This window comes from Marmota monax, unplaced genomic scaffold (genome assembly GCF_021218885.2).
Source record: "Marmota monax isolate L192 unplaced genomic scaffold, Marmota_monax_Labrador192_F-V1.1 WCK01_AAM20220418_F8-fsc00001, whole genome shotgun sequence".
NCBI classification, from domain to species: Eukaryota; Metazoa; Chordata; class Mammalia; order Rodentia; family Sciuridae; genus Marmota; species Marmota monax.
The window spans coordinates 52,476,928-52,493,776 of record NW_026693777.1 but is presented as its reverse complement, the minus strand read 5'-3'; positions in this window follow the sequence as shown (position 1 = coordinate 52,493,776).

The window sequence follows — 16,849 nt, the reverse complement described above, 5'->3', positions numbered from 1 at the left end:
AGTCCATATACAACTTAAATTAAACAAAAAAGAAGGACACTCAATGTGGAGATTTAGTTGGGTGAAAACTAACTTCACTGTACTTTCTTCAGACAGATTTAAAGTTGTTGAGTGAAATGCTGCTTTTGCTGCTAACACTGGTAAAGGAGCTCATGTGGGGATAGTACTCTATGTAGTGTTCATGAGAAAAGGAAGAATATGTCTGAATAGATAGAATATAAATTTGACAAAAATTACAAAAGTACATAAACTTACCACAGTTCAGTACAGTAACCCATATATGTTGCATTCTATTGTGTATTTTAAACTAGTGCTAGCTGATTTATTAAGAGTCGGAAAAGTAACAGTTTTGCAACTGAAATTCAAACTTTTCGTTGTGGTAGTTGCTGCCTTGTTTGAGTTATTACTTTTTAATAATCTGACATTTTCATAGTAATTTGTATTTTTTCAATTAATAGACTTTGTTTTTTAAATCAGTTTTAGATTTACAACAGTATTGAGCCGTATACACAGCCATTTACTTGCCTCCCCACAATTCTCCTTATTATTGCATTAGGGAGATATATTTATTACAAGTAATGAACCAATATTAATGTATTATTATTAACTAAAGTTCATGGTTTATATTAAGGTTCACTCTATGTTGTAAGGTTTTATGGGTTTTGAAAAATGCATAATATATATTCACCATTACAGTATCATACAGAATAGTTTGATCACTCAGAAATTCCCTGTACCATACGTATTCATCCCTCCTCTCTACCTCCCAGTCCCTGGTTGGATTCATATGCTTTATAGCCTTTTCAGTGTGGCTTCTTTTGTTTAGCAATAAACATTGAGGTTTCTTCATATATCTTTGGGTTTTGATAGCTCATTTTGTTTTTTAATTGCTGAATAATATTCCATATAAAAATTCCAAAGTTTACTTTTCATTTGTCTATTGAAGGTTATCTTGATTGCTTCCCTTTGAGGGCAATAAGATTAAACCTGTTGTGTATTTTCATATGCAGGTTTTTGTGTAGACATAGGTATTTACCTACTAGAGTTAAAATTGAGTGAGATTTCTAGGTCTGCTTCTACATAAAACTATCTTTAGCTATATAAAAACTGCGAAACTATCTTCAAAAGTGGCTGTAACATTTGATATTCTTACCAACAATGAATGAGAATCCCTATTGTTCCTTATTCGTGGTAGCATCTGGCAGACTGTGAGCTCATTGTGACACAGCTTGGTGGCATTTGATGGCCACAGAGGTGACATAGGAGCCTAGGGCTGGACTATCCACAGTGTCTCTGCCAAGATCTGGGTAGAATTCTTGAGTGTCTGACTAGGCTGATAATGGCACAAAGCATCTGTTCTTTCTCCATCCCTAGAGAGGCTTATAAGGACAGACTACTCCTTCTAAGTACCTCCCTGGTTCTTTCTGAACTATACATACACCAACAGTGTATTTGGGACAGACCTGAGCTTGGTGTACCCTCTATTACTAAAAGAGTTACAACACACCAACAGACACCTGGCACATTTGGACCTGGGCACCACTCAACATGAAATAGCAGCAGTGTACATAGGCTCAGAGAAGATGATCATCCTGCTCAGAATTTCTGGAAAGAGGCACAAATAAAGCCATATTAGGGGGCTGGGGTTGTGGCTCAGCAGTAGAGTGCTTGCCTAGCAGGTGCGAGGCCCTGGGTTTTAGCCTCAACACTACATAAAAATAAATAAATAAAATAAAGATATTTTTTAAAAAGCCATATTAGGAAGACTGGAATAAAGGCCTAATCCTTCGATGCCCATATGATGTTGCATACCAACAAGCATCAGGAGCTTTTAGAAAACCATGATCTCATTTAATATTCAAAACACAAGGTGTTAGAAACTTACCAGATAGTAATCAGTATGGCAGATCTCTCAAAGAATTTAAAATACCTGCTTTAAGGAAACTTGAACTTGAATAAAAGAGAAATGTTGTGATCTAACAAAGAAATATAGCAAAGAGATGGAAGCAATTAAAAATATACATGATTGAGTTGGAAAAGATATACTCCGTGAAAATGAAAGGGAGCATGACAGATCAAACAGAAGAAAGCATTGGCTTGAAAACAGACTATTTGAAAATTCACTATTGTGGGAGAAAAAAAAGAATGAAGAGGAATGAAGAAAGTTTACAGTGACTTTGAGACAGTATTCAAGGAGCAATAAGAGAATGCCAAAGGGGTAAAAATAAGAAAGCTTATTCAAAAAAATAACAGAAAACTTCCCTAGAGAAAGATACAAATATTCCTAGTGGAAGACAGTTAAAAGACCAATCAAATTGAACTCAATCAAATCTACCCCAAGACATCTTAAAATCAAGCTTTCAAAGATGAAAATAAAGAGAGAATTCTCAAGGCTGATAGAGAAAAGGCAATATATAGGGATGCCCATGTAAATTTACATGATAGTGAACTTCTCAGGGGAAATCTTACAAGCCAGGAAAGTGGCACAGTTCTGAAGGGGGAAAAAAAATCAAGAATATTGTATCCAGCAAGGCTACTTAGAGATAAATGAGAAACAAAAATATTCCCAAACAAATATACATCTCTACCACACCTATTCTACAAGAAATTCTAAAGGAAGTTCTAACTGAATAATAAGAGGAAAACAGGAAGGCATAAAACTAACTGGGAAGAGTAATTATTCAAACAAATTCAGAATGCTCTCATAAGCATAGTGTAAGCATCAACCATTCATATCTAATAAGACTAAAGAATAATCACATTATGTTAAGAGATAGGCAGTATTAGAAAGATGTAAAATGGGATATCAAAAGTTTAAAATGTAGGGGCTGTGGTTATAGCTCAGTGGTCAAGTGCTTGCCTAGCATGTGTGAGGCACTAAGTTCAATCCTCAGCACCACATCCAAATAAATAATAAATAAAAGTATTGTGTCCATCTACAACTTAAAAAAATTTAAAATGTAGGGAGGAATGAAGTGCAAGTGTAGAGTTTTCTTAGTTATATTTTTTCTTGTTCTTTTGTTTCTGTTCTTTACAAACACCATTTGCTATCATTTCAAAAGAATGTCATAAGTAAAAAGATTTTCTTATCTAAACCTTGGGGTAACTACAAAGCAAAAATCTATGATAGACAAACCAAAAATAAGCAACAAGGATTCAAAAAACTCTACTGGCATACCACAAAGACTATATGAGAGAGAAGAACAAAACTAGAAAACACAGTGCCAAATAACTAAAAAGACCATACCTATCAATAATTACCTGGATTGTGAATAGATTAAGTTCTCCAATAAAAAGACAAGAGTGACTTGAAAGGATAGAAAAACAAGACCCCGCTGTATGCTGTCTGTAAGAAACCTCAGTTCTAAGGATAGTGACGCTCTGAGGTAAGCATCTTTGCTCCATCACACTCTTCCCACCGTGATGTGCAGCCTTGCCACAGGTGCTAGGGCAATGGGGCCTAGTGACCATGGACTGAAGCCTCTAAAATCGTGAGCCAAAATAAATCTTCCCTCCTTTTTTTTTTTAAATATTTATTTATTTATTTTTAAGTTTTCGGCAGGCACAACATCTTTGTTTGTATGTAGTGCTGAGGATTGAACCCGGGCCGCACGCATGCCAGGCGAGCGCGCTACCGCTTGAGCCACATCCCCAGCCCTCTTCCCTCCTTTTAAATAGATTATTTCAGGTATGTTGTCACAGCAGTAAAATCTGAATAACATAAGAGATAAGGAAAAAATTATAAAATGGTTCAATTCAGCAAGAGGAAACACAGTTTTAAATGTATATGCACCCAATATTGGAGCACATAAATATATAAAGCAAATATTAGACTTTGAGGGAGAGAGAGACTTCAATATAATAATCATTGGGGATTACACCCTACTTTCAGCGGTGGACAGATCATTCAGACAGAAAATCAACAAACAGCAAAACACCCTAGACTAAGTGGACCTATCAGACATCTAGAGATTATTTCAACCAGCAGCTGCTGGAGACACACTTTTTTCATTGGCATGTGAAACATTCTACATCATAGATTATATAATAGACCACAAAACAAGTCTCAAATATTAAAAATTGAAATTATATCAAGTATCTTTTCGGGGCTGGGGATGTGGCTCAAGCGGTAGTGCGCTCGCCTGGCATGCGTGTGGCCCGGGTTCGATCCTCAGCACCACATACAAAACAAAGATGTTGTATCCGCCGATAACTAAAAAATAAATATTAAAATTCTCTCTCTCCTCTGAAAAAAAAAAGTATCTTTTCATATGGTAATGCAGTAAAACTAGAAATCAATAACAAGAAAAACTGCAGAAGCTACACAAATACAGAGAAATTCAACTACTTGAACAACCAACAGATAAGGAATAAGTTGAGGAAATTTAAAAATTTCTTGAAATAAATGAAAATAGACACACAACATACCTATGGGATACAGCAAAAGCAGTATTAAGAGGGAAGTGTTATGGTTTAGATATGAGGTGCCCCCCCAAAAAGGTCATATGTGAAACAATGAATTTTTAGAGGTGACATGATTAGATTATGAGGTGGGACCTAAATCTGCTGATAGGAATTTACTGGGTGGTAACTGTAGGCAGATAAGGTGTGGCTGGAGGAGGTGGGTCATAGGGATTTATATTTTGTTCCTGCTGAGTGGAGTTCTCTTCCTTCCTGGTTTCTGTGTCTTGAGCTGCTTTCCTCTGCCACAGTGTTTTGCCTCACCTTGGGCCCAGAGCTATGGAGTCTGCTGATCACAGACTGAAACTCTTTGAGTGGGACAAAATAAACTTCTCCTCCTTTAAGTTGTTCTTGTCAGATCTTTTGGTTTCAGTGATGAAGAAGCTGACTAAAACAGGAGGTTTATAGCAATCAGTCCCCACATCAAAAAAGTAGAAAGATCTCAAGTAATCTATTGCTGCTTCTGAAGGAATTAGAAAAGCAAGAACAAATAAACCTAAAATTAGTAGCAGGAACGAAATTATAAAAAACAGAGCAACAGCCTAAAAAACAACATTAAAAAGGTTAATGAAAAGAAGTGTTTATTTGAAAAAAATAAATCATAGACAAACAGCTAGACTAAGAACACTCAGAGATGAAAAGGGAGAAATTGCAACTGACACCACAGAAATACAATATAGGGGTTCTGTGTTTGGGATTGGGGTCCCTGATGACTTCATGGCTGTGGCATTTTTGGTGTTTGGAAAAGTTTCTATGCAAAGGCATAGGATACCTGGTTGCTATGGTAATGCCCTCCATGCTAAAGTCTTATCAGCTTCAACCTTAATCCTAGGCACATAAATCCTGGGAATAAACGGAACTTTGTTTGCTCCATAACTACAATGTTTTACCAAGCTCCAGTGATCCTGGAGCTGCCTGCCTAACAGTAACTTCAGACAATGGACCTTCTTGAGAACTGCACAAAGCTCCTAACATTACATATTGTAACTGTAAAATGTAACTACAAAATAAGCAACCTTATTGATACTCTAAACAATAATGTAGCTATTGTCTTTATGGCCTAATGTAACCTATTGATATAAATAAACATGGCCACTTGGACAAGAAGCCACTTTGCCACCGTCCCTGCCTCTGCACCTTGTCTGTGTCTCCCTTTATTATTATTATTTCCCTATAATACAAAAGATCATTAAATACTATTATGAATTATATGCCAAAATTGATCTTCTAGAAGTGGACTGATTCCTAGACATATGCACTTTATTAAGACCAAATCATGAAGAAATAGAAAGCCTGAACAGACCAATAATAAGTAATTACTTTGAATTAGTAATTTAAAATTCTAGAGCGGAGAGTCTAGCTCAGTAGTAGAGTGCTTGTCTAGTATGCATGAAGCTCTTACCTTGATCCCCAGCACTGGAAGCAGGTGTGTGTGTGTGTGGGGGGGGGGGGGGGGCTTAAACAGACCAAAAAATAAATAACAAGATTAAATCAATAAAAAAAAGCTTGCTTCCAAGCCAGGCACAGTGGAGCATGCCTGTAATCCCAGTGGCTTGGGAGGCTGAGGCAGGAGGATTGTGAGTTCAAAGCCAGCCTCACCAAAAACGAGGTGCTAAGCAACTCAGTGAGACCCTGTCTCTAAATCAAATACAAAATAGGGCTGGCAATGTGGCTCAGTGGTTGAATGGCCCTGAGTTCAATCACCAGTACTCCCCACCCCCACAAAAAAAAATGCTTGCTTCTAGAGTAAAGTCCAGGACCAAACTACTTCACTACTGAATTCTATCAAATATTTAAATACCGATTCTCCTTAAGTTATTGAAAACAACAGAAAAGAATTCTCCCACCACATTCTATGATGCCAGAATTATCCCACTACCAAAACAAGATAAAGACAAAACAATAACAAAAGAAAACTCCAAGCCAATACTCTCGATGAACAACAGATACCAAAATTCTCAATAAAATAGAAAACCCAAAGCAATAGCACATAATTACCACGATTAAGTGGGATTTGTCCCAGGGAAGTAAAGATTATTCAGTGTTACAAATCAATAAGTATTATGCACCACATCATAGAATGAAGGACAAAACCCAGGTACTATCTCAATACATGCAGAAAAGGCATTTGATAAAATTAAACATTCCTACATGATAAAAATGCTGAACAAATTACGTGTAGGAGGTGTAAGGAACGGTGGAAAAGCTCCGTAAACTCAACAAGCCAAAACAACTGTTTACCTGTCCAAGATTTTATTAGCAGGACCTTAATGGCCAGTCACAGAAGAGAAGGGGGGAGGGAGAAAGAGAGAGACGGTGGGAGAGAGAGAGAGGAGATATAGAGAGAGGGAGAGGGGGAGAGATTAAGAGAGAGAGCATGAACAGGGTGTTGATATTTATGGGCTCAGTGCAGGATGAGGAGGAGCAAGGCAAGTGAGCTGTTACTTCTTCATTGGCTGAGAGTTCACGCCACTTCAGGGATTGGAGGTGCGCCATTCAAAATTCGTGCCATTCACAGGGATTGGAGGTGATGGTTCGTGGGCCATTCAGTGGGTCATGGACCTGAGCTACCGGAAGAGAAGTGCTCCGGGCGCCATCTTTACCGACAGGAGGAATGTACCTCAACAAACTAAAGATCATTTATAATAAGCCAACAGCTAACATTATACTGAATGGAGAAAGGCTGAAAGCTTTCTAAGATCTGTAACAAGACAAGGAAGCCCACTTCTACCATTTTTATTCAACAAAGTGCTGGATGTCTTAGAGCAATCAGATGAGAGAATAAAATAGAGAATATGTACTCTTGAGAAGAAGAAGTTAACAGGAGGATCCAAGTTGGCGGAATAGAGGAGTCCTGATTCTGACTGCTTTGTGGAATGAAACCAAGGAAGCAGCCAGGCATCGTCTCCACAAGGTCTCACCTAGATGGAATACAACATTTCAGAGCGTGCTACAGGATCCCTATACAGCAGACTTTCACAGAAACCACCAGAGCTGTGACCACCTGTGCAGAAATCAGAGCCTCTGTGCTCCAGTAAGACTCCAGACTCCGGACCCAAAGCCCAAAGTTCTAGCTCGCACACGGCTCTCAAGCGTTGGAGCAGAACCACCCAATCAATTGCACTCAGCTCCCAGGAAGGCCACATGGCTGCAATCTAGCCACAGCACAAAGCCATCCCAGCTCCCCCCACCTCACCAGACACCCTGGCACTGGAAGCAGACTGACTCCATCTTGGAAAACCTCTCTGGCCATTTTTTGGTGGGCGTGGCTATCAGCGTGGACCTCCGTTTGAACAGGTACCTGGTTTCTGACTTCCTTCCCCTCCCCCATCCCCAGCTGTGATTACTCGGCATAGTGACTCCCCAGCACAAAAACAGCTGTCAGCTGAACAGGAATGCAGAGTGACCAGGGCACCGCCCACCTTGCACAAGCCTGAGGGCCAGAGGTCCTGCAGTTGGGACAAGAGAGGCAAGAGAGGGGAGCAGTCTAAAACCTGGGACAAAACAGAGAGGCCAGGACCCATCGGGGAAGTTCCAGGCAGGGAGGGGGCTCAAGTCTTCTCACCCTGGTTACCTACACCACCCTGAGGACAGAGACTCCAGCTTAAAATAGACAACTCCACCTACTGGAAGAGAAGCAGGAAAGAAACGGAATTCTAAGAGGGTTTTTTTTTTTCCCTTCGTTCTCCTCTACCCTTCTGTCCTCTGGCCCTCACAACCTCAATGTATGTGAAACCAAGAACTTTACATGAAATAGAACTTTGAGAACTGAGTCACATGAATAATATAATATAGAGAAATTGCATAAGCCCCCCCCCCTTTTCTTTTCTTCTCTCTCTTTTTTCTCTTTCTTTCCCTTTCTTTTCTGCTTTCACCCTCCAAATTTTACTATTTTAACATCCTGTAATTTTTTAAATACATATGTGTGTTTGTTTTTATGTACTCTACTGTCCTCCCACATACTTGTCTATCCTAAATTACCTCCTGTCTATTCCCCTACTAACCCTGTTCATTAGAGTTCTCCTCCAAATTTCCTAAGTTATATTAATCCCATACCCTCACATATTTCCCCCTTAGCATATCATCCTACGCTCAATCCCCAGTTCACGGTCCACCATCAGAAACTGTACACCTTTTATGAAACTACTGATTATATTTTAAATAATAATTGAATCCAACATTTCTGGACATTGAGACTAACTATAAATGTCTTAATAACAATAATTTGTTCATAGATGATGTACTGTTGATATTAGGATCTGTTAACATTGTCCTTCCCCACAAAGGAGGGATCATGGAACCATACAAGAGCACTAAAAATCTATAGGGTAAAAACAAAAACACACCAGTCCCACAGTGCTGGAAAGAAAGAAACGCAAGCAACATGAAAAGACAAGGGAAGAAAGTATCACAAACAATTCAAGACAATACATCATTAGAAGAATAGACAGCTACATCAGAAAAAAATGACAGAGAAAGATTTCAGGATATACATTAATAAATGTTTTGGGATCTCAAAGAAGACATTACAGAACAAATACAGGCAATGAAAGATCACTTTGACAATGAGCTACATAAACAAATCCAAGAAGCAAAAGATCACCTCAACAGGGAAATAGAGGTTATACCAAAAAAACAAAACAAAACAAAAAAAAAACCCAAATCTTGAAATTAAAGAAATAATAAACCAAATTAAAAACTCAAACGAGAGCATCACCAACAGAGTAGACCACATAGAAGATAGGACATCAGACAATGAAGATAAAATATATCATCTTGAAAAGAACATAGACAGCACAGCAAAAATGATAAGAAACCATGAGCAGAACATCCAAGAAATATGGGATAGCATAAAAAGACCAAATTTAAGAATTATTGGGCTAGAGGAAGGCATAGAGGTCCAAACCAAAGGAATGAGCAATATGTTCAATGAAATAATATCAGAAAACTTTCCAGACATGAAGAATGAAATGGAAATCCAAATCCAAGAAGCCTACAGGACACTGAATGTGCAAAATCACAACAGGTCCACTCCAAGATACATTTTAATGAAAATGCCCAACATACAGAATAAGGAGAGGATTTTAAAAGCCACAAGAGTAAGGAATCAAATTACATATAGGGGTAAACTAATTAGGATAATGGCAGATTTTTCAACACAGATCCTGAAAGCTAGAAGATCCTGGAACATATTTCAAGCCCTGAAAGATAATGGGTGCCAACCAAGAATCTTATATCCAGCAAAATTAAGCTTCAGATTTGAAGATGAAATAAAAACCTTCCATGATAAACAAAAGTTAAAAGAATTTATAGCCAGAAAACTGGCACTACAAAACATTCTTGGCAAAATATTTCATGAAGAGGAAATGAAAAACAATGAAAACCAGCAGAGGGAGGTAGTATACTAAAGGAAAAAGTAATCAAAGAGGAAAACCAAGGTCAAGTTAAACAACAAAAATAAACAAATATGGCTGGAAATACAAACCATGTCTCAATAGTAATCCTAAATGTTAATGGCTTAAGCTCACCAATCAAAAGACATAGGCTAGCAGATTGGATTAAAAAATAAAAAGATCCAACAATATGCTGCCTACAGGAGACTCATCTATCACTGAAGGTGAAAGGTTGGGAAAAAATACCATTCACATGGACTGCAGAAGCAAGCAGGGGTTTCCATATTCATATCAAATAAAGTAGACTTCAAGCCAAAGTTAATCAAAAGGGATAAAGATGGACATTATATACTGCTCAAGGGAACCATACACCAACAATACATAACAATCATAAATATATATGCTCCAAAGAATGGTGTAGCTGTGTTCATCAAACAAACTCCACAAGTTCAAGAGTCAAATTGACCAGAAAAAAAATCTTGGAGGATTTTAACACACCTCTCTCATCACTGGATAGATCTTCCAAACAAAAGGTTAATAAAGAACTATAGAGCTCAATAACACAATTAATAACTTAGACTTAACGGACATATATGGAATTTTTCAACCGGCATCAAGCAGATACACTTTCTTCTCAGCAGCACATGGATCCTTCTCTATAATAGACCATACACTATGTCACAAAGCAACTCTTAGCAAATACAAAAATGTAGAGATACTACCATGCATTTTATCAGATCATAATGGAATGAAATTGGAAATCAACAACAAAATAAAAAATAAAAATTTCTGACTCACATGGAGACTGAACAATATGCTACTGAATGAACAATAGGTTACAGAAGACATCAAGGAGGAGATTAAAATATTCTTAGAGGTAAATGAGAACACAGACACAACATATCAAAATCTCTGGGACACTATGAAAGTAGTACTAAGAGGAAAATTCAATGCCTGGAGTTCATTCCTTAAAAGAAAAAGTCAACAAATAAATGACCTCACACTACATCTCAAAGCCCTAGAAATATAAGAATAAATCAGCAGCAAAAGCGGTAGAAGGCAAGAAATAATTAAAATTAAAGCTGAAATCAATGAAATCGAAACAAAAGAAAATAATTGAAAAAATTGACAAAACTAAAAGTTGGTTCTTTGAAAAAATAAATAAAATTGACAGACCCATAGCCATGCTAATGAAGAGAAGGAGAGAGAGAACTCAAATTACCAGCATATGTGATGAAAAAGGCAATATCACAACAGACACTACAGAAATACAGAAGATAATTAGAAATTATTTTGAAAACTTATACTCCAAAAAAATAGAAGACATTGAAGGCATCAATAAATTCCCTAAGTCATATGATCTGCCCAGATTGAGTCAGGAAGATAAGATATACACAATTCAAACAGACCAATATCAAGTGAGGAAATAGAAGAAGCCATTAAAAGATTACCAAGAAAGAAAAGTCCATGGGGCTGGGGATGTGGCTCAAGTGCTAGCGTGCTTGCCTAGCATGTGTGAGGCACTGGGTTTGATTCTCACCACCACATAAAAATAAAGATATTGTGTCCACCTAAAAACTAAAAAATTAATATTAAAAAAAAGAAGAAGAAAAGCCCAGTACCGGATGGATACACAGACAAGTTCTATAAGACCTTTAAAGAAGTAGTAAAACCAATCTCTTCAATTTATTTCAGGAAACAGAAAAAGAGAGAGCACTTCCAAATTCATTCTATAAGGCCAATATCACCCTGATTCCAAAACCAGACAAAGACACTTCAAAGAAAGAAAACTACAGACCAATATCTCTAATGAACATAGATGCAAAAATTCTCAATAAAATCATGGCAAATCAAATAAAAAAAATACCAAAAAGATTGTGCACCATGATAAAGTGGGATTCATCCCAGGGATGCAAGGTTGGTTCAACGTACGGAAATCAAAAAATGTAATTCATCACATCAATAGACTTAAAGATAAGAATCATATGATCATCTCGATAGATGCATAAAAAGCATTTGACAAAATACAGCATCCCTTTATATTCAAAACACTAGAAAAACTAGGGATAACAGGAATATATCTCAACATTGTAAAGGGTATCTATGCTAAGCCTCAGGCCAACATCATTCTAAATGAAAAAAAACTGAAGGCATTTCCTCTAAAATCTGGAACAAGTCAGGGATGCCCTCTTTTACCACTTCTATTCAACATAGTTCTTGAAACACTGGCCAGAGCAATTAGACAGACAAAAGAAATTAAAGGGATATGTATAGGAAAAGAAGAACTTAAATTAGCTCTATTTGCTGAAGATATGATTCTATACCTAGAAGACCCAAAAAACTCCACCAGAAAACTTCTAGAACTAGTAAATGAATTCAGCAAAGTAGCAGGATATAAAATTAACAACCATAAATCAAAGGCATTTCTATATATCAGTGACAAAGCCTCTGAGAATGAAATGAGGAAAACTACCCCATTGACAATATCCTCTAAAAAAAATAAGATACTTGGGAATCAACTTAACAAAAGAGGTGAAAGATCTATATAATGAAAACTACAGAACCTTAAAGAAATCAAAGAAGACCTTAGAAGATGGAAAGATCTGCTTTGCTTTTGGATATGCAGAATTAATATTATCAAAATGACCGTACTACCAAAAGCACTATACAGATTTAATGCATTTCCAATCAAAATCCCAATGGCATTCCTCATGGAAATAGAAAAAAGCAATCATTAAATTCATCTGGAAAAATAAGAGACCCAGAATAGCTAAAGCAATCCTAAGCAGGAAGAGTGAAGCAGGTGGTATCGCTATACCAGACCTTAAACTATACTAAAATAGTAACAAAAACAGCTTGGTATTGGCACCAAAACAGGCCAGTAGACAATTGGTACAGAATAGAGTACACAGACTAACCCACAAAATTACAATTATCTTATATTAGACGAAGGTGCCAAAAACATGCACTGGAGAAAAGATAGCATCTTCAACAAATGGTTCTGGGAAAACTGGAAATCTATATGCAACAAAATGAAATTAAACCCCTATCTCTCACCATGCACAAAACTTAACTCAAAATGGATCAAGGACTTAGGAATTAAACAAGAGACTCTGCATTTACTAGAAGAAAAAGTAGGCCCTAATCTTCATCATGTGGGATTAGGCCCCAACTTCCTTAATAAGACTCCTATAGCACAAGAGTTAAAACCAAGAATCAATAAATGTGATGGAATCAAATTAAAAAGTTTCTTCTCAGCAAAAGAAACAATCTGTGAGATGAATAGAGAGCCTACATCCTGGGAGCAAATTTTTATCCCTCACATCAGGTAGAGCACTAATCTCTAGGGTATATAAAGAACTCAAAAAGCTTACCACTGAAAAAAACAAATAACCCAATCAACAAATGGGCTAAGGACCTGAACAGACACTTCTCAGAAGATGATATACAATCAATCAACAAATATATGAAAAAATGTTCATCATCTCTAGCAATAAGAGAAATACAAATCAAAACTACTCTAAGATATCATCTCACTCCAGTCAGAATGGCAGCTATTATGAAGACAAACAACAAATGTTGGCAAGGATGTGGGGAAAAAGTAACACTCATACATTGTTGGTGGGACTGCAAATTGGTGCAGCCAATATGGAAAGCAGTATGGAGATTCCTTGGAAAACTGGGAATGGAACCACCATTTGACCCAGCTATTCCTCTCCTTGGACTATACCCAAGGGACTTAAAAACAGCATACTACAGGGACACATCCACATCAATGTTTATAGCAGCACAATTTACAATAGCTAAACTGTGGAGCCAACCTAGATGTCCTTCAGTGGATGAATGGATAAAAAAAATGTGGCATATATACACAAAGGAATTTTACTCAGCAATAAAAAAGAACAAAATCATGGCATTTGCAGGTAAATGGATGGTGTTGGAGAAGATAATGCTAAGTGAAATCAGCCAATCCAATCCCCAAAAAACAAATGATGAATGTTTTCTCTGTTGTAAGGAGGTTGACTTATAGTGGGGGTAGGGAGGGAGAGCATGGGAGGAATAGATGAATTCTAGAAAGGGAAGAGGGGTGGGAGGGAAAGGGAGGTGGCAGGGGATTAGCAAGGACAGTGGAATTTGATGAACATCATTATACAAAGTACATGTATGAAGACTTGAATTGGGTGTCAACATACTTTATATACAAACAGAGATACAAAAATTGTGGTATATATGTGTATTAAGAATTGTAATGCAAAAAAACCCCAACAAAATACATGTATAAAGGCATAAATTGGCATGAACATACTTTATATACAGAGATATGAAAAATTGAGCCCTAAATGTAATGCTTTCCACTGCTGTCGTGTAGTTTAAAAAAAGAAAAGAAAAGAAAAGAAAAAGTGAAATCATCACTGTTTGCAAAGGACATGTTCTTATAAAAAGAAAACTCCCAAAATTCCACCAAAAAAAAAAACCCTTATTAGAATTAATGAATTAAGGTCGGAGCAGAGCAACTGTGTATGTGCGTGTGCTACACCCCATCTACCAACACATGGGGTGTCTTTCCCTGCCAGTTTCCATCTAGTGAAAACAGCCAGGACCTATAAGACCATCATCCAGGTTCCTACAGGCAAGGTATTGGTAACCTGCAGGGACACTACAATATTATAAGGTAAAAACTATAATATCTCGAATCCACACTGCCAGAGAGGAAGACACATGGACAGTATGAAGAAACAAGGGAAGAAAGTGCCTGAAACAAATCAAGCTGATACCATCATAGATTCCATTGACAGCACAGTAGATGAAATGTCAGAGGAGTTCAGAATGTACATGATTAAAATGATCTGTGAAACAAAGAATGAATTAAGAGAGCAAATACAGGCAATAATTGATCACTCCAACACAGAGATAAGAGAGGAAATACAGGCAGCAAAAGATTATTTCAAGAAAGAGATAGAGACTCTGAAAAAACAAACAAAAATCCTTGAAATTAAGGAAACAATAAACCAAATAAAAAATTCAATAGAAATCATCAACAACAGACTAGATCATTTGGAAGACAGAACCTCAGGCAATGAAGACAAAACATATAATCTTGAAAATAAAGTTGACCACACATTGATGGTGAAAAACCATGAACAGAACCTCCAGGAATTCTCAAACAACATGAAATTACCAAATTTAAGAATTATCAGGATAGAGTAAGGCACAGAGATACAAACCGAGGGAATGCACAACCTCCTCAATTAAATAATATCAGAAAATTTCCCAAACATAAAGAGTGAATTGGAAAATCAAATACAAGAGGCTTACAGGACACCAAATGTACAAAATTACAACAGATCCACACCAGGGCATATGATAATGAAATTGCCTAGCATACAAATAAGGAGAGAATTTTAAAAGCCACAAGAGAAAAGTTTCAGATTACAGATAGAGGGAAAGTAATTCATATCAGCAGATTTCTCAGTCGAGACCATCAAAGCCAGGAGATCCTGTACAACATAGACCAAGCTCTGAAAGAAAATGGATGCCCACCAAGAATCTTATATTCAGCAAAATTAAGCTTCAAATTTGATGACAAAATAGAAACCTTCCATGATAAGCCAAAGTTAAAAGAATTTACAATGAGAAAGTCTGCACTACAGAATATTCTCAGCAAAATATTACATGAGGAGGAAAAAATAACAACAACGAATATCAGCAAATAATATGATATTGAATGAACAATGGATAGCAGAAGGCATCAGAGAGGAGATAAAAAAAATTCATAGAGGTAAATGAGAAAACTGATACAACATATCAAAATCTCTGGGACACTATGAAGTCAGTGTTAAGAGGAAAGTTCATTGCATTGAGCTCATTCATTAAAAGAAGAAAAAGTCAACAAATAAATGACCTGACATTACATCTCATAGCCCTAGAAAAAGAAGAACAAACCAACACCAAAAGTAGTAGAAGAAGGAAATAATTAAAATAAGAGCTGAAATCAATAAAATTGAAACAAAAGTATTCAAAAATTTGACAAACCAAAAAGTTGTTTCTTTGAAAAAATAAATAAAATTGATAAACCCTTAGCCACCCTAATAAACAGAAGGAGAGAGAAAATTCAAATTACTAAAATTTCATGATGAAAAGGGAAATATCACAACAGACACTATTGAAATACAGAAGATAATTAGAAACTATTTAGAATATTTATATTCCAATAAAATAGAAAATTTTGATGACACCGACAAATTTCTAGAAACATATGGTTTACCAAATTGAATCAGGAGGACATACATATTTGTAAAAAAAATTTTAATTCTAATTTGTTTTTGTTTTAAACGTTTTTAGTTGTAGACAGACACGAAACCTTTATTTTATTTATTCATTTTTATGTGGTGCTGAGGATTGAACCCAGTGCCTCACATATGTTAGGTGAGCGCTCTGTCACTCACCTACAGCCCCAGCCCTCTAATTTGTTATATATGATGGCAGAATGCATTATAATTCATATTACACATATAAAGCACAATTTTTCATATCTCTGGTTGTATATAAAGTATATTCACATCATTCGTGTCTTCATATATGTACTTAGGGTAATAATATCCATCTCATTCCACCATCTTTTTTACCCCCATGTCCCCTCCCTTCTCTTCCTACCTTTTTGCCCTGTGTAGAGTTTGTCTGGCCCTCCCATGCTCCCCCTCCTAACCATTATGAATCAGCCTCCATATATCAGAGAAAATATTCAACATTTGTTTTTTTTTGGGGGGGGATTGGCTAACTTCACTTGGCATAATATTCTCCAACTCCATCCATTTACCTGCAAATGCCATGATTGTATTCTCTTTTATTGCTGAGTAATATCCCATTGTGCATATATACCACATTTTATTATCCATTTGTCTATTGAAGGGCATCTACTTTGGTTCCATAGTTTAGCTATTGTGAATTGTGCTGCTGTAAACATTGATGTGGCTGTGTCCCTGTAGTGGGCTATT